General features: G+C 35.5%; 1 long non-coding RNA gene across 1 annotated transcript; it reads right to left on the reverse strand.

Moving 5' to 3' along the window:
• Positions 1-1,119: 1,119 nt before the first annotated feature.
• On the reverse strand, positions 1,120-24,198 carry LOC131512123 (uncharacterized). Its single transcript, XR_009261971.1, has 3 exons — positions 24,086-24,198; positions 22,592-22,661; positions 1,120-1,477 (listed from the first exon to the last, which is right to left on the reverse strand). It is a non-coding gene; the product is annotated as an uncharacterized LOC131512123 (long non-coding RNA).

Raw genomic sequence — 24,198 nt, forward strand, 5'->3', positions numbered from 1 at the left:
TTCTCAAAATCTTTATTTCTAGCTGTCAGTCTTGCATATCATTTAGCCAAAACAAGACACATGACTTAGGCTCTCTCATTTCACCTCCGTGTTTCAATGGATCACTCTCTCAACATACAGAACTTCTCATCCTTCCATGATGTCTGAGAAAAATAAAGCACTTGAAAGCAAGTATCTTTAACTAAGCTCTATTTCAGATTCCTTTTTGTTTTCTTAAAAAGGTGTTTCTCATTGTTTACTTTTCGTCTATTATTTTTAATTTCTTTTTTCTATTGATTCTCTTTTATGTCCTGATCAGTGGCTCACACTTTTTTTTTAAGTTTTGATAAATCAATAGAAGCTATTGATAATGAATATCATTATTATTTAAATTGAATTTCTTGAATAATGTGATTAAAATTTTAAATATTCAGCAGCGATTTCATATTCTATCCAGTGAACTGTCTTTTGAATATCCGTGCCACTTTTTCTATTGATAAATTAATATAAATTTTGCAATGTTTTTTAAACTTTTTAATTAATTAATAGAAAGCATTTTTCTATCACATTCGTGACGAATATTTTTCAGTTTGTTGCATCTGACTAACATATAAGAATTGGTAGGAATTAAAAAAGTTTAATTTTATCTATCACATTGGTCATCATTTCTCTTTCTGATATCCTCAAATGCTTCTATACTTAGAATATTACTTGGTTTATATATTTCAATTAATACATGCTTCTATATTTGTATAATATATGTTTTTATTTTATTACTTTAAAGTTTTGAATTCATGTGCAATTATTTTACTCTTTATCATAATAATTTTGCAATTTATGGTAGGTCATCAAAATTGCAAATCATCTTTGACTTGTCCAGCTTAATTTATATTCCATGTCATTAACTTAGAAAGTATAGTTTTCCAAAATTAAATAAAATTTCACAGCCTTGCTGATTCATTTTATTAAACAATAAGCATAGTAAGGATAAGAATCATGTCATATTTGTTTCCTTAGTACATAGTATAATCCTTATGTATTATTTAATACTATGTATAATACATAATAGGCTTTTGATAAATGTTTACTGAATTCGATTACAAAATTGGGTTATCACACTATGTCAATGTCATGATAATTATTTTATTAATATAATGCTTTGCACAGTCTTCTTGAAACTATGCTTTTAAGCAAGACAACTTATATATTATTCAGTAGTCCTCATTCCTTACTTCTATATTCTTCCTTCTTTCTATGCTGCTTTAGATGATGTTGGCATAGTCTCTTCCCTGTTTCTCATTCTAGAATGCTGCTGCTTTGATAGCGTGTGTTAACCCAGTGTCTTCTTGTTTCTGACCACTTTCGATGATCACCTATGTTCAGTCCTTAGGACTCCCTGTATGCATGAGCTTTTCAATAGAACTGGCCTTATCCATTCAAAAATGTGGCAGTCTTCATTCAGCCAAAAGTCTCTACACTTTGGACTTTCTAATATCACCTGCAGTAAGAAGAACACAGAGACAAAATTGCTTGGCTAATTGCTTATTGACCATATATTTTATTTTGTGACAGTCCTTTCAAATAGTGCCAACTCTAGCAAAGACCAGGAGGGTCCAGAGATTTCTAATAGGAAATTATTAAGCAGATTGCATTTGCCAATAAATGGAACTCCATAGTTGATGTATAAACTGTCAAGAAAAATAATGAAAGAAAGAAAAGTGTTGGAAAGTGTTAGTGTTGGAAAACAGCTTCCTATGTAGTCAGATGATTAAACTTCTGAGAGGATATAGACTGAGTTCATAGTTTAAGACTTCCTGAAGCAGATATAGAGAATGGAGAGGAGGGACAGTCAGATGAATGCAAGGAACTAAACAAGGAAATAGTGTGACGATCTCCATAGAATAAAATAAAGTACTAGTATTGCCTTCTATATATTTTTTTTTTTTAGGAAATAGCCTTGAAGAAGGAAACGCATGTTGTTTTAAGACTAGTGAGAAGAAAAATAATGAGTCAGAGACTACAACTGTGTGGGTAAGCCATAAAGCAAAATTTGTAGAATAATCTGGAAGTTTGAGACTACACAGCTTTGCTTAAGGCTACCTCTATTTTTTTTTTCATCTAGGCACTAGGTAAATAAGAGTAATGTAGAAGTATTTTCTGTCTTTTATAACAACATAGATTCAACTTTTTATAGAAACTATATCATAACTTTTATAGAAACTATGACATATTTTCACTGTTTAATAAGAAAATTACAGACTTTCAATGTCCCTTTTGTTCATTAAAAATAATAATAGCCAACACTTGTTGAGCACTGACTGTTTGTCAGACACTATGCTAAGTTCCTAAATAAATCACGTTTTATTTTATCTTCACAGATAAAATACAAGTGTAATACACATGAGATGATACAAGTGTAATATGCGTTTTACAGATTAGTACACAGAGACTTAACTGGTGAGGGCCATACAAATGTAAGTGCCAGAGGCAGGAACTGAACCTAGGAATTTGATCACAGAGCCTCTATAGAACAAAACCCTAATAGTAAGTCACATAAAATCCAATTTCCAGTATTAGTAATATAAGTTACTGGTTATGTTAAGAATATTTGTATATGTGATCACTTCAGCTTTACAGACTTAATCTTTTATCCATGGATTTAATAGTTGTATTTACAGAATGTATTTTTGTTTGCCTTCGTAAGTGATATACTAATAACAATTTGCATTTTCATTGATGAGTCCGGGCTCTGACCAGCCAACTAAAATAATGGAAATGATGTAGTTCACTGGATTAAATCTAAATATGAAAGGTCATATCTTCTATCTAGATCTCATGAATAAATCCATAACTCCATGACCTTTCGGTAGCCTTCTTTACTATAACTGCAGGAAATAATAAGCAATGGGGATCTCTGTGAAGTATATTGAGTTAAGACTGAGACAGCTGTCTGCTCAGGTTTGCCTCAGTGGCAATACTTGATAATTCCAAAATTTAGAGTGGTGGATTATTGAAATATAATTCTACATTAAAAAAAAAACTCCTTTGCAAGTTTTGGGTGAAAAAAGAGTACTGGAGAATAAGGAATATATTAAAGGTGAGGCATGGGGATGACAAGTTTTTAACAGAGAGGGGCAGGAGATTTTATTGGGAAAGTAATGTTGCATATTGCTCCAGAGGAAATGCATGCAAAGAAAGTAGATAATGAAAAGATAGTTTTTGTTGGTTATTTTTGTTATACTAATTTTGATATGCCAGCTGGGAGTAACACGTGTTTCCATTAACCTCTGGTCCCTTGCTGCTGTTTGAAAACCCTCCAGATGGCCTTATGGTTAGAGAATGCTTGTGATCATCTGACATTGGGGAAAAAGGGCCTTTGTAGTCCCTTTGAGGATATTGTTCAATTTGAAAAACAAACCCTAAGAAAACCTTACTTGATTCTTTCCACTTCTTTATATTTTGGTACAATGCATATAACATAAAACTTGTCATCTTAATTATTCTTAACTGTACAGTTCAGAGGTATTAAATACACTTGTAATATTGTGTAAGCATCACCACCATCCAATCCATCTACATAACTGTTTTCATCTTGAAAAACTAAAACTCTATACTCATTTCCTCATTCCTCCTCCTAGCCCCTCGTAACCACCATGTTACTTTCTATGATTCTGCATACTTCAGACACTTTATATAAGTAGAATGATGCAGTATTTATCTTTTTATGACTGGCTTATTTCACAGTCATAATGTCCTCAAGTTTCATCTATGCTATAGCTTATTTCAGAATATCCTTTCTTTCTAAAGCTAAATGATATTCTTTCTATGTATATACCACCTTTGCTTATCTATTCATATGTCAATGGGCACTTGGGTTGCTTCCACATTTTAGCTATTACAAATAATGCTGCTATAAATATGACCACCACGGTCTCTTTAAGACCGTGCTTTCAATTCTTCTGGGTAGGTAACCAAAAGTGGAATTGTTGAATCATATAAATAGTTCTATTTTTAATTTTTTGAGGAACCACCATTCTATTTTCCACAGTGGCTTGACTATTTCACATTCCAACCAACAGTGCACAGAGGTTCCAAATTTACATCATTACCAGTACATCTTTTCTTTCTCTTTTCTTTTTTCTTTTCTTTGCTTTTCTTTCCTTTTCTTTTTTCTTTCTTTTCTTTTCCCTTTCTCTTCTCTTCTCTTCCTTTTCTTTTCTTTTCTCATCCCTTCCTTCTCTTCTCTTTTCTCCCTTCCTTCCTCCCTTCCTTCCTCTCTTTCTTTCTTTCTTTTTTCTTTCTTTCTCCCTTCCTCCTTTTCTTTCTTTCTTTCTTTCTTTCTTTCTTTCTTTCTTTCTTTCATTCATTGTAGCCATCCTAATGGGTCTGAACTGGTATCTCATTGTAGTTTTGATTGGCATTTCCCTAATTATTAGTGATGTTGAGCATCTTTTCATGTGCTTATTGCCCATTTGTTGTATATCTTTTCTGGAAAAATATTCAGGTACTTTGTCCAGTTTTTAAGTCAGGGTGTTTGGTTTTTTGTTGTTGATTTTTAGAAGTTTCCTATATATTCTGTACATTAATCCCTTAACAGATATATAGTTTACAAATATTTTCTCTGATTCTGTGGTTTGCATTTTTATTCTGTTGGTATTAACTTCCAATGTGTAATTTTTAAAAATTTCCATAAAGTCCAATGTGTCTGTTTTTTTTCATTTGTTGCCTGTGCCTTTGGTGTCAAGAAATTATTGCCAAATTCAATGTCATATTACTTTTCTCCTGTGTTCTTTTTCCTAAAAGTTTTATAGTTTTTCATTTTATATCCACGTATTTGATCCATTTAAGTTAATTCTTGCATATGGTTTGAGAAAAGGGTTCTACTTCATTCTCTTGCATGTGGATAGTTTCCCCAACACTGTATGTTGAAAAGACTGTTTTTCCCCATTGCAAAGTTTTGGTATCTTGTCAAAAATCATTTGACTGTGTATATGAAGGTGTATTTCTGGGGTTCTGTATTCTACTCCATTGCCTTTATGCTAGTATCATACTGTTTTGATTACTATAACTTTGTTATAAATTTTCATATCAGGAAGTATGCATTCTCCAAATTTGTTATTCCTTTTCAAAATTATTTTGGCTATACAGAGTCTCTTGAGATACCACCTGAATTTTAGAATAGGTTTTTCTATTTCTTCACAAAATGTCATTGGAATTTTGATAGGAATTACATGAATCTTTTGGTAGATTGCTTTGGGTAGTACTGACATCGTAAGAATATTGAGTCATCTAATTCATAAATGTAAGATGTGATTCTATTTATTTATATCTTCTTTAATATTTTTCAGCATTGGTTTATAGTTTTCATTTTACAGGTCACTTATCTTCTTGCTTAAGTTAATTTCTAAGTGTTTTTTTTTTTGGTGCTATTATAAATGGAATTGTTTTTGTACTTTCCTTTTCAGATTGTTTTTTAGCATATAGAAATGCAATTTTTGTATGCTGACTTCATATTCTGCTATCATATATATACTGCTGAACTCATTTATTAGTTCTAACAGCCTGTGTGTGTGTGTGTGTGTGTGTGTGTGTGTGTGTGATCTTTAGGATTTTCTACATATAAGATGATATCATCTGAGAACAGAGATCATTTTACTTCCTCTGTTTCAATTTGGATCCCTTGAATTTCTTTTTTAATTACATAATTGCTCTGCCTTGAATGTCCAGTGTTATGTTTTTTGTTTTGTTTTGTTTGACTTTGTATTTATTTTTTTATTTTTAAATTTTTGTTTAAATTCTAGTTAGTTAACATTCAGTGCAATATTGGTTTCAGGAGTAGAACTCAGTGATTCATCACTTACATACAACACCCAGTGCTCATCATAACAACTGCCCTCATTAACAACCATCACCCATCTAGCCCGTCCCCACCCACCTCCCTCCATCAACCCTCAGTTTGTTCTCTATTGTTAAGTGTCTCTTATGGTTTGTTTCCCTCTCTCTTTTTTTCCTCCTTCCCATTTGTTTATGTGTTTTGTTAAATTCCACATATGAATGAAATCATATGATATTTGTCTTTTTCTGACTGAATTTTTTCACTTAGCATAATATACTCTAGCTCCATCCATGTCATTGCAAATGGCAAGATTTCATTCTTTTTGATGACCGAGTAATGTTCCATTGCATATATATACCACATCACTTTATCTATTTGCCATTTGACAGACATTTGGGCTCTTTCGAGAGTTTGGCTATTGTTGACAATTCTGGTATCAACATCGGGGTGTATGTACCCATTCAAATCTGTATTTTTGTATTTTCGGGGTAACTACCTAGCAGTGCAATTGTTGGGTCATAGAGTAGTTCTATTTTTAAATTTTTGAGGAACCTCCATACTGTTTTCCTGCTCAGTATGTTGAATAGAGGTGGCAAAAGTGGGCATCGTTACTGTGTTACTGATCTCTGGGAAAAATCTTGTGGTGTTTCACAATTGAGTATGAAGTTCACTGGGGTTTTTCCTATATGGCTTCAATTATATTGAGGTAGTTTACTTCTGTTCCTAATGTGTTGAGTGTTTTTATCATGAATTTGAACTTTAGCAAATGCTTTTTCTGCATCAACTGAGATGATCATGTCATTTTTTTCTCTCATTCTGTTAATGGTATTTTATATTGCTTGATTTTTATATATTGAAACATCTCTGCATTTCAGCAATAAACTCCATTTGGTTATGTTATACAGTCCATTTAATATGCTGCTGAATTTGATTTGCTAGTTCTTTTTTGAGGATGTTTTATCTAAGCTTGTAAGGGATGTTGGTCTGTAGTTTCTTTTCTTGTAGTGTCTTTGGCCTCATTAACAGGCTAATGCTTATCTCATAGAATAAGTTAGGAAGTGTTCCCTCCTCTTTAATTTTTCAGAAGAGTTTGAAAAAGATTGCTATTCTCTAATAATACCTAATTGGTATTTTCTAATGTTTGGTAGAATTCGCCAGTTAACTCATCAGATCCTAGGCTTTTTTTCATCAGGAGATTTTTGATTACTGATTTAATCTCCTTACTAGTTAAGAGTCTATTCAGATTTCCTATTTATTTATTATATAGTCTTGGTACGTTTTGTATTTCTAGAAGTGTATCCAAGTTATCTAAATTATACAGTTTGTGGGTATACAGTTGTTCAATAGTACACTCATATTTTTATTTCTATAAAATTGGTAATAATGTCTCTACATTCATTTATAATTTTAGTAATTTGAATGTTCCTCTCTCTCTCTCTCTCTCTCTCTCTCTCTCTCTCTTTAACCCATCTAACTAAAAGTTTGTAAATTTTGATGATCATTTCAAAGAACAAACTTTTGGTTTCATTGACTCTTCTCTATTGTTTTTCTATTCTTTATTTTTTGTCCTTGCTCTAACCTTTATTGTTACTTCTATTAACTTTGAGTTTAGTTTGCTCTTCCTTTTATAATTCCTTAAGCTATAAAGTTTTGAGACCTTTTGTTTATATATATATATATATATATATATATATATATTATTTCTTAAAATCAGTTTATTGGGACATAATTAACATTAAAATTATAAGATATTTGAAGTGTGTGTTGTGGTGATTTGATATATATGTGCATTGTATAAAGATTCTCCATCTAGTTAATTAACATACCCATTACTTTATTTACTTATTTACTTACTTCTTTATTTATTTTTGGTGAGAACATTTAAGTTCATTTTCTTACCAAATATCAATTATACAATACTGTGTTGTCAACTATAGTCACCATATTTTATGTTAGATATTCAGACATTATTCATCTGATAGATGAAAGTTTTTACCCTTGATCAAACTCTCCCTTTGGGGCAACCAGAAAGAAGATGAGTAGGAAATAGAAGTCTTTAAACAACACAATAAACCAACTAGATCTAATAGAAAAATACAGAATACTTTACTCAACAACATTCTTCTCAATGGTACATTTTCCAGAAGAGACCATATGATAATCCATAGAGTAAGTGTCAATAGTTTTTAAAAGACAGGTATCATATAAAGAAAACTTCTTTGACCACACAAGATGATGTTAAAAATCAACAATAGAAGTAAAACTAGAAAATACACAAATTTGTGGAAGTTAAAAAGCCTCCCATTCTTAAATTATTAATGGATCAACAAAGAAATCACAAGAAAAATTAGAAAATACTTAGGGATGAATGAAAACAAAATGAGACATACCAAAATTTAATGAAACAGTGAAAGCAAATGCTAAAGAAGAAATTTACAGCTATAGACATTTACAGTGTTTGTCCCTTATTTCTTGCATTATTGTCTTATTTTGTGTTGTTTTTTAGCAAAATATTTAAATTTTTATTTCTCCTTTTGTCTTGAGCATATTACATAGCTAATCTCTTTATATCTACCACAAAGAACACATTTAACATCTTAAAGTTATAACACACTGATTTGAATTTATACAGTTTAACCTCAATAACATACAAAAATCAGTTCTTTTACAGCTTTTCCCTGAACCCTTTTAGTTCTTCATATCACAGAATCACATTTTTATACATTGTATGACTCCAAAATAAACTAATAATTTTTAAATGCATTGATCTTTTAAGTTAGTGTTGAAAATAAAAGGTGGTGTTATAAACCAAAGTGATAATAATACTAGCTTTTAAACTTATAATTGTTAGGGTTTTTCTTTTTTGTATTAGTCTTTTACACTTGTACAAAAACAACTGAAGTTGCAAATTACTGTTACTATTTTACTAGCTTTTACAATTGCTCATGTATTTATGTTTATTGATATCTTTATTTCTTCACTCTGCTTCAGGTTACTGTCAAGTGTCCTTTCATTTTTACCCCGCAAGACTCCCTTAAGCATTTCTTGCAGGGCAAGTATAGTGATAATGAAGTCCTTCAGCTTTGGTGTATCTAGGAATGTCTTAATTTCTTCTTCACCCTTGTAGGACAGTTTGCCAGGTATAGAATTTTTTTTGTTTGTTTACAGTTTTTTCTATTAGCACGTGAATATACTAGTGCACTAGCTTCTTCTTACTAAAGTTTCTGATGAGAAATCTGTTCATATTCTTGTTGGGGATAGCCTATATATGATGAGTCACTTCCTTCTTGTTGCTTTCAAGATTTTCTCTTTGTTTTTGGACAATTGGTCATAATGTGTGTTGGTATGGGTTTTTTTGAGTTTGTCTTAGAGCTTCTTAAGCTTCTTAGATGTTTTTACTCATGATCTATCAAGTCTGAGAAGTTTTCAACCATTGTTTCTTCAAATATGTTGTATGCTCTTTTCCTTTTCTTTTTCTGGGACTGCACAACACATAGGTCCTTTGGTGTCCCATAGGTCTCTTAGGTTCTGTTCACTTTTTATTATTTTTTCCTTCTGTTTCTCAGACTCAATAATTTCTATTGCCTTATCTTTAAGTTCACTAATTCTTTATTCTGCTTGGTCAAATCTGTCTATGAATCCTTGTAATGAGTTTTTCATTTTAGTCATTTTTACTGTTCATCTGTATAATTTCTTTTCAGTTCCTTTTTTAGGTTTTCTATCTTGTTATTGATATTTCCACTTTGTTCATATATCAATTTCTTGACTTTTTGTACATATTAACTTGTTCGTTCAATAGCTTTAAAACAATTGTTTTAAAGTCTTTATCTAAGAGATCTACCATCAAGTCTTTTTCAAGGGCAGTTTCTGTTGATTTATTTTTTTTCCTTTGAATGAACTATACTTTTCTGTTCTATGCATGCCATGTTATTTTTTGTTGGACATTTGAATGTAATAATGTGGCATCTCTAGAAATCATATTTTCTTCTTTCCCCAGAATTTGCTGGTTTTTGTTTTTGTATTATTGCTATAGGCTGTCTCTGTGCTGAGAATCACCCTGAGGTGGAAACACTGACCCTGTGCCTTTCCCTGCTTTGGAATATCCTAATCTTTATGTCTGGCCTACAAAAGGAGAAAAATAAAGGGGAGAAAAAGCCACTACCCTTTAAATCTCCTTGAAGTCACTTTAGCTTGAGGTGAGGGTCTTGCAGTGATACGAGGAAGTGCAACAATGGCCACGTGTCTCTTTGTCCATATCTCTGAGACTGAAAGCAAAAATCAGCTCTGAGAGAACAATTCCCTAGTATTTGGAGGACAAAGTTGTTTTGTCCCACCCTGGCTTCTGCAAGGTGTTTATAAGCTGCTCCAAGACCATCTGCTCAGCTTCCTGCCATGGAGTTTGGGGTGGGGTATCCATAGCTGCTATGGTGCTGAAAGCTAAAATTTAGTAAAATTAACCAATTTGCCATCTAAGCCTTCCCCTGGATTTTGCAAGTCCTCAACAGATGCTAGAGATCCAAAATAATTATATCATATAGATCCTGCCAGTGTAATTTTTGTCTAGGTGGGGGGAAAGATCCCTGGTGCTTCCTGGTGTCTCCAGTCCCTCCCTTGTTTGATGTTTTAAAGTAGCTGCAGACTTAGTTCAGCTACCATAGTGAAGATAATATTTTATTTATTTATTTAATTATTTAATATTACTTCAAATATGATAATTATATGTATATTACATGCTGAAGAGTATATGTTACATCAATACATTTTTTAAGCTATTTACTTAAAAGCCATACTTCTTTCACCAATAGTATAGGGGATTATCCATTTTTCTAGTCAATAAGAAAGAAAATATATACAATGTAAAAAATATTGAGTGTCAATTTTTAGTCTGAAACTTGATCTTTTCCTATACAATATTATCAGCTAATCATTAAAGTTGGATTAATGTAGAGGAAGAAACATTTAGACATTTGGCAACTGTCTCTGTTAATCCAGTAGTTATATCAAGCACAATCACTTACCCCAACTTGGCTTCTTCAGTCATTTTTCTACTGATACAGAACAGTGTCATTTATCCTAATGTGCTTACAAGGTTTTTATCCTAAGTCAGAAACAATGACAGTCTCAGCCTGTTATTACACTGACAAGTTTACAACTTTGCCAAATGCAGAAGACATTTTAAAGGAAAATGTTTTTCATTCATTCATTATACATCGAACTCCTAAAACGCTTACTAAGTGCCTGTAACATAAAGTTACTGCTTGAAGCACCAAAGATGTAGAAGAGATCAAGACATGCTATCTACCTTCAAAGAACTTCTACACCAGTAGTAGTGAGAAGTAAAGTTTGTTAGCTTCATATGTGGGGTCAAGAAAGTCTTCACAGAGGAAGTGACACTAAGTGTCCTAGAAAATGCAACAGCTTTGCAGGAAAAGTGACTGGGATTTAACAAGAAGCCTGAGGAGCTAACATTCTAAATAGAGTAACTGGAATGGGGAAAGGCAAAAAATCTATAGAGAAAACACAGGAGGCCTAAGGCAAAGAAAGTCTGAGATTCTGACCACAAAATCCTGCTCCCAAAGAAATCCCCTTTTCCAAGTAATAAATATTCTACCCCCTAGTTAACAACAAAAGATAGAGACCCAAATCCCAGGGGTGTAGCTCTCCCTGGAGCTCACCCACTGTCATATTTCCAGAGCACACTCTCCTTTAATCAACTCTTCACTTACACTACTGGAGCACTGTGTCTGGTCCACGACTGAATTTTTTCCCACCAGGAGAGGAGACACCCAGTGACATCTGGGAATGGGCTGGGCAGAGGCCTTAGGGCCAGGGGTCTCCTCACTTCACCTGGCAACACATATGCTGCTTAACTGAACCTAGATTTTAATTTTCTTGTACATATACTAACTATGCTGTCAGTGTTTTATACTGTACTGAGTTTTCCAAGCATACAAGTGAAGATAAAGTCAACACTGAGGAGACGTGGTAGATAGTCAGAAACAACCTGGTGAACTCACTTGGGGCTAAACCAACTGATTCACAAATTGCTCTCAGTTATACACCCGATTACATGTGCCGATACTGGTTAAGCCCATTTGAATATTTTTTAAATACGCGGCCGGAAGCAACCTAAAAGTTTGGCACAGGGATTTATTATGATTTGCTTATCTTGAATTATTTATGCTATTTCTACATTTCCTCTTTTTTTTTTTGCTATTATATGACATTGTGATAAATAGCATTATAAATGTTTTCTTATGAATTTCTCTGATTACTTCCTGAGGATTAACTCCTATAAGAAAAATTACTAGGCTAAATTCTCATTCTCTTTCTCTTTCTCCTTCTCTTTCTCTCTCTCTCTCTAGCTTACTTCTCTTTCAGCTTTTTATACATTGCTAAATTAATTGCCTCTTAGAAAGGTGGTACAATATCCATTATTATATATTCATAAATTTGCTTTTGAAACCTATGGAAATAGATTTAGATGACATTTGATCTTTTTCCAACTATTTCCAACTCTATTAAAAATATAAATGGGTCCAGGTGATTCTCTATTCCTTTTTTTCAGTTTAGAAAATTATTGAAAAAAATCTCAAAGATACTGAGTTTTAGAATTCTCTTAATGAGGAAAAAAAACAGTAGATATGAAAATAGGAAATTTCCATAGAGATTTTGGTGCTATCCAAAGAAGAAATAATTTAAGTGATTTAACACTTAGTTGTAAATGTTGAACTCTAACTTTTCTTTATATCTGGCTTTTACTATATTATATAAATAGGGAAGGGGAGCTTATCTAGAGTTGTTAATGCTGTTGCTGAGATAAGTAAAGGAATATCAATGGGGAAAACCAGAATGAGTCTATTCTCTGTGCATTTAAAACCTCTCCCCTTCTGACTTCCATTTTCTTTTCTTGTCAAATTCTCTGTACTTGTCAAGGACGCTCTAACAGTAGAAAAGCACATTTCAACATAATTTAAAATGACAAAACAACTCTCTTGGCCTGCCCTGAGATAGGCCTTCAGTTTTGTGTATTGAAATGGCTGCTTAGAATGAAAAAATAGAATTCTATATTATAAAACCCTCAATTGTTATATTGTTTGTTGTCTGAACAGATGGAAAGATATGAGCGATGGCTTCCGGGTTAGAAATACCTGTGTAAATTTGTGCCTGCCACTTCATTATTTTAGTGATATTGGGAAAGCTAATTATATATTTTTTTCAATATATGAAGTTTATTCTCAAATTGGTTTCCATACAACACCCAGTACTCATCCCAAAAGGTGCCCTCCTCAATACCCATCACCCACCCTCCCCTCCCTCCCACCCCCCATCAACCCTCAGTTGGTTCTCAGTTTTTAACAGTCTCTTATGCTTTGGCTCTCTTCCACTCTAACCTCTTTTTTTTTTTTTTCCTTCCCCTCCCCCATGGGTTTCTGTTAAGTTTCTCAGGATCCACATAAGAGTGAAACCATATGGTATCTGTCTTTCTCTGTATGGCTTATTTCACTTAGCATCACACTCTCCACTTCCATCCACGTTGCTACAAAGGGCCATATTTCATTCTTTCTCATTGCCACGTAGTACTCCATTGTGTATATAAACCACAATTTCTTTATCCATTTATCAGTTGATGGACATTTAGGCTCTTTCCATAATTTGGCTATTGTTGAGAGTGCTGCTGTAAACATTGGGGTACAAGTGCCCCTATGCATCAGTACTCCTGTGTCCCTTGGGTAAATTCCTAGCAGTGCTACTGCTGGGTCATAGGGTAGGTCTATTTTTAATTTTTTGAGGAACCTCCACACTGTTTTCCAGAGTGGCTGCACCAATTTGCATTCCCACCAATAGTGCAAGAGGGTTCCCGTTTCTCCACATCCTCGCCAGCATCTATAGTCTCCTGCTTTATTCATTTTGGCCACTCTCACTGGCGTAAGGTGATATCTGAGTGTGGTTTTGATTTGTATTTCCCTGATGAGGAGCGACGTTGAGCATCTTTTCATGTGCCTGTTGGCCATCCGGACGTCTTCTTTAGAGAAGTGTCTATTCATGTCTTCTGCCCATTTCTTCACTGGGTTATTTGTTTTTCAGGTGTGGAGTTTGGTGAGCTCTTTATGGATTTTGGATACTAGCCCTTTGTCCGATATGTCATTTGCAAATATCTTTTCCCATTCCGTCGGTTGTCTTTTAGTTTTGTTGGTTGTTTCCTTTGCTGTGCAGAAGCTTTTTATCTTCATAAGGTCCCAGTAGTTCATTTTTGCTTTTAATTCCCTTGCCTTTGGGGATGTGTCAAGTAAGAAATTGCTATGGCTGAGGTCAGAGAGGTCTTTTCCTGCTTTCTCCTCTAGGGTTTTGATGGTTTCCTGTCTCACATTCAGGTCCTTTATCCATTTTGAGTTTATTTTTGTGAATGGTGTGAGAAAGTGGTCTAGTTTCAACCTTCTGCATGTTGCCGTCCAGTTCTCCCAGCACCATTTGTTAAAGAGACTGTCTTTTTTCCATTGGATGTTCTTTCCTGCTTTGTCAAAGATGAGTTGGCCATACGTTTGTGGGTCTAGTTCTGGGGTTTCTATTCGATTCCACTGGTCTATGTGTCTGTTTTTGTGCCGTATTAATACCATACTGTCTTGATGATGACAGCTTTGTAGTAGAGGCTAAAGTCTGGGATTGTGATGCCTCCTGCTTTGGTCTTCTTCAAATATACTTTGGCTATTTGGGGCCTTTTGTGGTTCCATATGAATTTTAGGATTGCTTGTTCTAGTTTCGAGAAGAATGCTGGTGCAATTTTGATTGGGATTGCATTGAATGTATAGATAGCTTTGGGTAGTATTGACATTTTGACAATATTTATTCTTCCAATCCATGAGCACGGAATGTTTTTCCATTTCTTTATATCTTCTTCAATTACCTTCATAAGCTTTCTATAGTTTTCAGCATACAGATCTTGTACATCTTTGGTTAGATTTATTCCTAGGTATTTTATGCTTCTTGGTGCAATTGTGAATGGGATCAGTTTCTTTACTTGTCTTTCTGTTGCTTCATTATTAGTGTATAAGAATGCAACTGATTTCTGTACATTGATTTTGTATCCTGCCACTTTGCTAAATTCATGTATCAGTTCTAGCAGTCTTCTGGTGGAGTCTATCGGATTTTCCATGTATAATATCATGTCATCTGCAAAAAGTGAAAACTTAACCTCATCTTTGCGAATTTTGATGCCTTTGATTTCCTTTTGTTGTCTGATTGCTGATGCTAGAACTTCCAACACTATGTTAAACAACAGCGGTGAGAGTGGGCATCCCTGTCGTGTTCCTGATCTCAGGGAAAAAGCTCTCAGTTTTTCCCCATTGAGGATGATATTAGCTGTGGGCTTTTCATAAATGGCTTTTATGATCTTTAAGTATGTTCCTTCTATCCCGACTTTCTCGAGGGTTTTTATTAAGAAACGTTGCTGAATTTTGTCAAAGGCCTTTTCTGCATCGATTGACAGGATCATATGGCTGTTATCTTTCCTTTTATTAATGTGATGTATCACATTGATTGATTTGTGAATGTTGAACCAGCCCTGCATCCCAGGAATGAATCCCACTTGATCATGGTGAATCATTCTTTTTATATGCTGTTGAATTCGATTTGCTAGTATCTTATTGAGAATTTTTGCATCCATATTCATCAGGGATATTGGCCTGCAGTTCTCTTTTTTTTACTGGGTCTCTGTCTGGTTTAGGAATCAGAGTAATACTGTATTCATAGAATGAGTCTGGAAGTTTTCCTTCCCTTTCTATTTTTTGGAATAGCTTGAGAAGGACAGGTATTATCTCTGCTTTAAACATCTGGTAGAACTCCCCTGGAAAGCCATCTGGTCCTGGACTCTTATTTGTTGGGAGATTTTTGATGACTGATTCAATTTCTTTGCTGGTTATGGGTCTGTTCAAGATTTCTATTTCCTCCTGATTGAGTTTTGGAAGTGTGTGGGTGTTTAGGAATTTGTCCATTTCTTCCAGGTTGTCCAGTTTGTTGGCATATAATTTTTCATAGTATTCCCTGAAAATTACTTGTATCTCTGAGGAATTGGTTGTAATAATTCCATTTTCATTCATGATTTTATCTATTTGGGTCATCTCCCTTTTCTTTTTGAGAAGCCTGGCTAGAGGTTTATCAATTTTGTTTATTTTTTCAAAAAACCAACTCTTGGTTTCGTTGATCTGCTCTACAGTTTTTTTAGATTCTATATTGTTTATTTCTGCTCTGATCTTTATTATTTCTCTTCTTCTGCTGGGTTTAGGCTGCCTTTGCTGTTCTGCTTCTATTTCCTTTAGGTGTGCTGTTAGATTTTGTATTTGGGATTTTTCTTGTTTCTTGAGATAGGCCTGGATTGCAATGTATTTTCCTCTCAGGACTGCCTTTGCTGCATCCCAGTGTTTGGATTGTTGTATTTTCATTTTCATTTGTTTCCATATGTTTTTTAATTTCTTCTCTAATTGCTTGGTTGACCCATTCATTCTTTAGTAGGGTGTTCTTTAACCTCCATGCTTTTGGAGGTTTTCCAGACTTTTTCCTGTGGTTGATTTCAAGCTTCATAGCATTGTGGTCTGAAAGTATGCATGGTATAATTTCAATTCTTGTAAACTTATGAAGGGCTGTTTTGTGACCCAGTATGTGATCTATCTTGGAGAATATTCCATGTGCACTCGAGAAGAAAGTATATTCTGTTGCTTTGGGATGCAGAGTTCTAAATATATCTGTCAAGTCCATCTGATCCAATGTATCATTCAGGGCCCTTGTTTCTTTATTGACCGTGTGTCTAGATGATCTATCCATTTAAGTGGGGTGTTAAAGTCCTCTGCAATTACCACATTCTTATCAGTAAGGTTGCTTATGTTTGTGAGTAATTTTTTTTATATATTTGGGGGCTCCTGTATTCGGCGCATAGACATTTATAATTGTTAGCTCTTCCTGATGGATAGACCCTGTGATTATTATATAATGCCCTTCTTCATCTCTTGTTACAGCCTTTAATTTAAAGTCTAGTTTGTCTGATATAAGTATGGCTACTCCAGCTTTCTTTTGACTTCCAGTGGCATGATAAATAGTTCTCCATCCCCTCACTCTCAATCTGAAGGTGCCCTCAGGTCTAAAATGAGTCTCTTGTAGACAGCAAATAGATGGGTCTTGTTTTTTTATCCATTCCAATACCCCATGTCTTTTGGTTGGTGCATTTAGTCCAATTACATTCAGTGTTATTTTTTTTTTTTTTTTTTTTTTTATTTTTTCAACACTTTTTAAATTTATTTTTGGGACAGAGAGAGACAGAGCATGAACGGGGGAGGGGCAGAGAGAGAGGGAGACACAGAATCGGAAACAGGCTCCAGGCTCCGAGCCATCAGCCCAGAGCCTGACGCGGGGCTCGAACTCACGGACCGCGAGATCGTGACCTGGCTGAAGTCGGACGCTTAACCGACTGCGCCACCCAGGCGCCCCTACATTCAGTGTTATTATCGAAAGATATGGGTTTAGAGTCAGTGTGATGTCCATAGGTTTCATGCTTGTAGCGATGTCTCTGGTACTTTGTCTCACAGGATCCCCCTTAGGATCTCTTGTAGGGCTGGTTCCTACAAGTGGTGACGAATTCCTTCAGTTTTTGTTTGTTTAGGAAGACGTTTATCTCTCCTTCTATTCTAAATGACAGACTTGCTCGATAAAGGAGTCTCGGCTGCATATTTTTTCTGTTCATCACATGGAAGATCTCCTGCCATTCCTTTCTGGCCTGCCAAGTTTCAGTAGAGAGATCGGTCACAAGTCTTATAGGTCTCCCTTTATATGTTATAGCATGTTTATCTCTAGCTGCCCTCAGAATTTTCTCTTTATCCTTGTATTTTGCCAGTTTCACTATGATATGTTGTGCAGAAGATCGATTCAAGTTACGTCTGAAGGGAGTTCTCTGTGCCTCTTGGATTTCAATGCCTTTTTCCTTCCCCAGATCTGGAGAGTTCTCAGCTATTATTTCTTCAAGTACACCTTCAGCACCTTTCCCTCACTCTTCCTCCTGTGGAATACCAATTATGCGTAGATTATTTCTCTTTAGTGCATCACTTAGTTCTCTAATTTTCCCCTCATACTCCTGGATTTTTTTTATCTCTCTTTTTCTCAGCTTCCTCTTTTTCCATAATTTTATCTTCCAGTTCACCTCTTCTCTCCTCTGCCTCTTCAATCCGAGCTGTGGTTGTCTCCATTTTATTTTGCAGCTCATTGATAGCATTTTTTAGCTCCTCCTGGCTGTTCCTTAGTCCCTTGATCTCTGTAGCAAGAGATTCTCTGCTGTCCTTTATACTGTTTTCAAGCCCAGCGATTAATTTTATGACTATTATTCTAAATTCACTTTCTGTTATATTGTTTAAATCATTTTTGATCAGTTCGTTAGCAGTTGTTATTTCCTGGACGTTTTTCTGAGGGGAATTCTTCCATTTCTTCATTTTGGATAGTCCCTGGAGTGGTGTGGGACTGCAGGGCACTTCCCCTGTGCTGTCTTGAATACTTGCGTTGGTGAGCGGGGCCGCAGTCAGACCTGATGTCTGCCCCCATCCTACCGCTGGGGCCACAGTCAGACTGGTGTGTGCCTTCTCTTCCCCTCTCCTAGGGGCGGGATTCACTGTGGGGTGGCGTGGCCCATCTGGGCTACTTGCACACTGCCAGGCTTGTGGTGCTGGGGATCTGGCGTATTAGCTGGGGTGGATCGGCAAGGTGCACAGTGGCGGTAGGGGCAGGCTCAGCTCGCTTTTCCTTCAGAGAGTCGCTTCGGGAGGGGCCCTGAGGCACCAGGAGGGAGTCAGACCCACTGGAGGGATGGATCCGCAGAAGCACAGGGTTGGGTGTTTGCACGGTGCAAGCAAGTTCCCTGGCAGGAACTGGTTCCCTTTGGGATTTCGGCTGGGGGATGGGCGAGGGAGATGGCACTGGCGAGCGCCTTTGTTCCCCGCCAAGCTGCGCTCTGTCATCCGGGGCTCAGCAGCTCTCCCTCCCTTTGTCCTCCAGCCCTCCCGCTTTCTGAGCAGAGCTGTTAACTTATGACCTCCCAGATGCTAAGTCGCGCTTGCTGTCGGAACACACTCCGTCTGGTCCCTCTGCTTTTGCAAGCCAGACTTGGGGGCTCTGCTTGTCCAGCAGGCTGCCCCTCTGCCCCAGCTCCCTCCCTCCAGTCCGTGGAGTGCACACCGCCTCTCCGCCCTTCCTACCCTCTTCTGTGGGCCTCTCGTCTATGCTTGGCTTCGGAGATTCCGTGCTGCTAGTCTTCTGGAGGTTTTCTGGGTTATTTAGGCAGGTGTAAGTGGAATCTAAGTGATCAGCAGGATGCGCGGTGAGCCCAGCATCCTCCTACGCCGCCATCTTCCCAGGATCCTCCAGGAAAGCTAATTATAATATCCCTAAGCCTCAGGAAGATTTAGCGGTCAGTGAAAATTTATATAAATTTATTTTTAAACTATTATTTATTACTTATGTAAATATGGTTTCACTGTTCAGTCGATGTGTGTGTGTGTGTGTGTGTGTGTGGGGTGTGTTTGCATATAAATTTAATAGGTTCCAGAAGCATAAGCATATACAGTGGCCATTTTTTCTAACGGAGAGGACTTATTGAAGGGAGATTCAGTGTCAAGTTTCAGATCTACAATCCTGACCTTGGATACATGGTCATGTATTAGCTACATGACCTTGGATAAGTTACTTAATTGCTCTTTTGTTTTATGTACCACCCGAGTTCTTTCCCTATCCTGGCCAGTTGAAGAAGTTCCTTGCGCAAAGTGAGTTTTATTCCTGGAGCAGATTCTTTATCTCTTCCAGACCCTTTATTATACCCTAGCTAACCATCTCATTATGCACACTGCTAAGGTCAGAGAAAGGATGTCAAACAGCAAAAACCTCCTTTTGTCTTTCAGTGTCACTACCACACATGCAGTGTATCTTTTTCATTGATACTAAACCCCCACTTATTTAAATTTCTTTCTTTGGTCTGTCAATACTGGTATAACGACTGTGAAATTTTTAAAAATTGTGTGCCAGTCTGCTTAGAACATATGCTAAACTATTCCTGCAAAGCACTGGGTGAACCAGTCCTCAAGAAACATCTGTATTGAATCAAAACTCCCTGGGGATGTGAATATTTTCTTTTGTTTCAGTAGTTTTTTGTCTTTTTTTTTCTCCTTCATAATCTTTACTTGGGAACAATTCACATTGAATTCACAATCAGACTTATTCTGCTCTTCCCAATACAACAGTGGAAATAAAATAAAATGTATAACCAACATATTGTCAATTCACCATTACAGTAATGCTTATGAATATGGCATTTACCTGCCTGACAGATGTTCGCCTATGTGATTATCTAGAATTATATTTTCCATCGCTTTTTTTAATGTCTATTAACAATAGAAAGCCAAGAGCTAAAATTTTAACTCTGAATAAATTTTTCACTAAAAAAGTATAAGAAATGATTAATTTTTATTTTTATTTCTATTACCATCAATTACATATGATTCTGACATTAAATGCCTGCCAGAAGGTAGATCACCTGACTACCCATCACTTACTAAAGATGAGTCCTTCATACGCCTTTTCCACCAACCACCACCCACTAAAATATCTTCTATTCCACAGTAAATTTCATTTTATATATGAAATGTATTTACATCAAAACTATTGTTTATTATTTATGTAAATGTGCTTCACTGCTAAACTAATACATTTTTTCTAACTGTAGAAAATTATATGGGTGTGTTGGGTTAGAATGGGATGTATAATATTTTTTCCATAAAAATTACTAGATGTATGTGCTTGTGTGAGCATATGTGTGTGTATAGACAAATTTTTCAGAACTAAAATTTGTTAACTAAAAATGGGTATCAATTAATCCCTGAGAGATTCAGAAGCCAGTATAACTTTTACTGTCTATAAATGTAATTTCCTTTTTGAATATCATAAAAGAAGTTTTCCATTAAATGTCATTAGTTATTACATTCTATACATAGCAAGCTACATGCATAATAAGACATAATGTTACAAAGTATACACTTAAGAAACATCCAGGGGTGCTTGGATGACTCAGTCAGTTGAGCATCCAACTCTTGATTTTGACTCGGGACATGATCCCAGAGTTGTGGAATTGAGCCCCACCTCAGGTTCCATGCTGAAAATGGAGCCTGATTGAAATTTTCTCTCTCCCTCCACCCTTTACCCCTGCTCATGCTTGCGCGCTCTCTCTCTCTCACTCTGTTAAAAAAAAAGGCATTTGTATAATTGTTATAAATTTCAAAATATTATTTGCCATATAAATAATATACAAATCTTAATATACTGTCTTTAAAAACATAATTTTACAGTGGCAAAATTTGATAATAGTATGTCTAAGTTAAATATGTGAAACAGAAAACTATTGGCACAGAGTCTAGCCTTTCTTCTTAGAAATTTAGGATTAAAAAAAATTAATGTTTATTTATTTTTGAGAGAAAGACACACAGAGCATAAGCAGGGGAGGGGCAGAGAGAGAAAAAGACATAGAATCGAAAGCAGCCTCCAGTTTCCAATATGCCAGCACAGAGCCCAATGCGGGGCTCAGACTCACAAACCACAAGATCATGACCCGAGCAGAAGTTGGATGCTTAACTGACTGAGCTACTCAGTCTCCCCGAAATTTAGGCTTTTTCAAAAAATTGTCTTAATTTAATTTTTTATGCTATGATGAAGTGAAAATTCAAAATCATCTATGATACATCTACTTGTAAGTGAATTTTCCCTACATCCCACTGTTTACAACAATGGTTTCTTCTATGAAATCTCCCTAGAAATATGTTATTTTAGAGGCAATAGTGAAGATATGAAGGCTTCAACAGCACTTGTGCCTTTGTCATTGTAAACATGGATAAGCCATAATTTGGATAGTAACTTTTTATATCTGTCTGTTCATCTGCCCATCTGTCCATCTATTCATCAATCTATCCCTACCTACCTATCTACCTATCCTTTATCCGCATTAGGTAACTTCATTTATTTAAGGAAAGTATATTTACTCAAAGCTCATTAAGTGTAGAAAAAAGTGCATTTGACTTTGCTTGAAGAGGGCTCCATAGAACCTCCTGGATGGTTCCATGCATTACTATTACATAAGTTTTTAAATTGCAACAACTTAAACTGTGTAATAAAAATACACGTTGCTTTTGCTGTTTTGTTTTGTTTTGTTTTGTTTTGTTTTGTTTTGTTTTTACCAAGGGCTGACTGCATCAACATTTCAGATAGAGGCCACAATTGTTAAAATATAAACCCTCAAAATAACTAAGTTACCAGACTCAGAGAAGAATAACAAGAAATATTTAGTAATTTTGTTAACGTATGAAGGGACCATAGATTTTTACATGTGGGAAACATCTGCTGAAGCTAATTACAGAGTTAATACTAAGATACTGATTTAATGGCTTTGGTATTAGGAGAACTGGACTCTTATTCTAAGAATAATAAGAGTGATAAATCACAGTGATATTAATGTGAATATTAGTATTACTATTACCATAGTTAATACTTGCTAAACACTTAAAACTGGTCAATATGCTAAGCATTCTGGCTTAAGAATTTTATTTGATTTCACATCCCCAATGTGAAAAACACTATCGTTACCCTTCTTTTATCAGTGAGGAAGTGAACTTAAAGAAATTAAAGGAAATGTACCAACAGTTTCTCAGCCCATAAACTGGGGATCTAGGGCTCAAAATCAAGTTGTTTGACTCTAGAAATTACCTTCTTAATGACAGTTGACCACAGTTAAGAAGTTGGAATAGTCAACTTCTCAGGACCTTCATTTATTTATCTGTAAATGAGAATAATCCATTAATCTCCAATTCCTTTGTAAAATCTATAGTTAAGCATTATAATGTAAGTGAAGTTTTGGGGCTCCTGGGTGGCTCAGTCAGTTAAGCCTCTGGCTTCTGCTCAGGTCATGATCTAGTGGTTTGTGGTTTGAGCCCTGCGTCAGGCTCTGAGCTGTCAGCACAGAGCCTGGAGCCTGCTTCGGATTTGGTGTCTCCCCTCTCTCTGCCTCTCCCCACTTTCTCTGCCTCTCCCCCATCACGCTTTGTCTCTCTCTCTCCTTCAAAAATAAATAAACATAAAAAAATTTAAAAGATAACGTAAGTGAAGTTTTTAAGGAGAAAAATTGGTTCTTTTTATTCTCTTTGACAGCACAGTGTGTGTGGCCTAAATATTTATACCCACAATACCTTATGCCTTTCCTCTATCTATGCTTACGGAATTAGGAAATCGCTTTATGCATGTATAAAGAATACTAAAGCTACAAATAAGTATTCTTCTCTTTTATTTTTTTTTAAAGTTTATTTATTTTGAGAGAGAGAGAGAGAGCTTGCAAGAGTGGGGAAGGGGCAGAGAGAAAAGGAGACAGAGAGAATCCCAAGCAGGTTCCACACTGTCGGTGAAGAGCTGGATGCAGGGCTTGAACTCATGAACCATGAGATCATGACCTGAGCCTAAACCAAGAGTCAGACACTAAACTGCCTGAGCCACTCAGGAGCCCCTAGTCTTCTTTTCTTTTAATTACACTTCTCTCATTTACTCTTTTGTCGTCATGGTTTTGTTTTATTTCAGTCCAACTGAGATTTTGAGATTTTTCTTATTTTTATTTGTATTTTTTGGTGATAGGTTTTGTAGCCTGTTATGTATTATGTTGTTAACTGACATGAAATTATATTAATATTTTAAAATAGGCATTCTATTATTGATCATTATTAATTCCCTATTAACATTTATAGCAAACTATCTTCCTTGTCTCAAATTGCTTAATTATGCATAATAGAATCTCCTTTTCCCATGGTTCAGACTATCCATGGTCAGCTTTTTGAGGTCAAAATCACTCAAGTAGTAACTGAAATTTCTAAGATGTTTTAATAAAATTTTATTCAAGTAGCTGAAATAATGGGGAAAAAAAGCAGCAATATTCCACATTATACTTTATATACTCAGGTTAGTCTTAGTGTTGTCACTCTGAGATTGTCCAAAAAACATAGATCTTACTAATGGCATTGAAAGTGATTACTATTTTTTCTTTTAAGTTGTGGAGCAAGAAAGGTCTCTGCAATTCTCACTCCTTCTTGCCCTCTCAGTGACACCAATTGTTACCTGGACCCTGACATAGTCCTCTTCCTACAGCTGACAAATGTTGGCTTAAGTTGTTATACCTTGAAGAAGAAACTGTTTTCACAGGGACTTGGGGGCACCTACCTGCATGGTGAGGTCTTGTCTTCCTCATCCTGAGAGTCCCACAGAGGTGCATGGCAGGGAAAGCACACTGATAGTTGGGAGCTAAATACAATTGTATTGAAGAGCCAGAAAGC

The sequence above is a fragment of the Neofelis nebulosa genome, chromosome 5 (genome assembly GCF_028018385.1).
Source record: "Neofelis nebulosa isolate mNeoNeb1 chromosome 5, mNeoNeb1.pri, whole genome shotgun sequence".
NCBI lineage: Eukaryota > Metazoa > Chordata > Mammalia > Carnivora > Felidae > Neofelis > Neofelis nebulosa.